We start from the raw sequence: 1,669 nt of genomic DNA, 5'->3' as shown, positions 1-1,669 counted from the left end.
TTACCTTTTACACGTTACCTCATTGCTACTTACAAGATTATGGTGTTACTCAGTATTTGCCTCACTTTTGGCAAGTACCAGTCTCCTAATCAAGGGAAATCGGCTTCACCTTTGAGACTCAGACGATATTTCGTCTATGTACACTCAGTACTAGGTTAAGTAGGTCCAATTTATCAAGATCCTCGTCCAATCTTTGATTCCCGTCGAACTAGGATTTGAAATGTCAATTTTTTCCTTCCCTGGTTCTATTATTGATTGCATGATATTTTATTTCCTTATTTGTTTTTGATTACTTATTTTCCATGTTTTCTTGTTTGATTTCTACCACTATATAACCCCTCCCCAATTTCCCCTTAGGATAGACTGGAATCACTGCATTATTCTCTCATTCTCACTCATTATACTCTGAAATTTGAGACCTTGGCCGGCTAAAAAGCAAGGCCATTCAAATTCGATTTTGTTCTTTCCCAATGCGAGCATTGTCTGGGGTTCATTCGAGACCCTTGGGAACTCTGACACACTGGGATTTTGGGGATTTTGGTGCTCTTTGCTACTGTTAATTGAATTACTTCTGGAAATTGCTCTTCTCATTTGCTTGTTCGTTAATTGGTAACTAGTAAATGCCTTTTACCTTTGCAGTTTCATTCTCTGTTCGTGTGTGTTATTGCTCTGTATATCTATGTCATTGAGACTTTTGTGAATCAATATGCTACTATGTCATCTCTGTTTGTAGCCTATTTGCTCTAAAGTTATTCTCATGGTTCTATATTTTTCTAGCATCTGAACTAGCCTAAATTCTAACTCTGATTCTAGCTCTCTTAATCATGTCTAGCCTGGTGTATTTGTGTGTGTCCGAATGCTTATATCTACTATTTGTCCTGAGTTTATCTTCTACCCTATTCTGAATTCTTGTGATAAATCAATTTATGCCTAGAATATGTTCTAATTCATGTTAAATTATCTATGTATAACTTAATGCTTTCCTAGAGTTATTTCTTGATCACGTTGATTAGCCAAACTAGCTTTCTTTCTATTTAACGTGTGGTCCCTGATTTGTTCAATCCATTGCTCTTTAATATTTCCCAAAGGCCTATAGAATGAGATGCAATATCTAGCCCCTTCTCCCACACGTTATCAAGACCTTGGGTCTGCACGTCCTGTTAATCTGGAGATGATATATTTTCACCTATCATGAGTTCTGATATTGTTTCTGAACTTTGGTATTATGACATATGTTCGGCATGTTTAAGTTTTTCTCATTCTCAACTAAGTGATTGCTCGATCATGAACCTATTTTGTTATGTTGTTTTCACTAGGCCTTCATGTTAAAACTTTCATGTGGAGGCTATGCTCTATCCGTTCTTGTCTGTGACTCTATTATATTTTCGTGTTTAAATCTTATGTCTAAAGTTCTTTTAGGCTAATTCTGAATCATTTTACTTTTGAAACTCTTTTGGAATAGTTCACTATCCTATGATGGCCAATCCTATCACTTTAGCTTTGTTTCTGAGAACACAAGCATGAACCTGCCTTGTGAACTTGTCAGTTTCATATGATCTTGTCTATGTGCTTTGGCTAGAACTGTTGTTAGTTACAGCTTTAGGAGTTAAGTGTGAAATGTTGTTTAATAAATTCCATGAGCAGTTTATCACCTGTATGGTTAAGTTTG

This window comes from Nicotiana tomentosiformis, chromosome 8 (assembly GCF_000390325.3).
Source record: "Nicotiana tomentosiformis chromosome 8, ASM39032v3, whole genome shotgun sequence".
Classification (NCBI taxonomy): domain Eukaryota; kingdom Viridiplantae; phylum Streptophyta; class Magnoliopsida; order Solanales; family Solanaceae; genus Nicotiana; species Nicotiana tomentosiformis.
The sequence above is the reverse complement of the archived record's forward strand: the minus strand, read 5'-3'. Positions refer to the sequence as shown.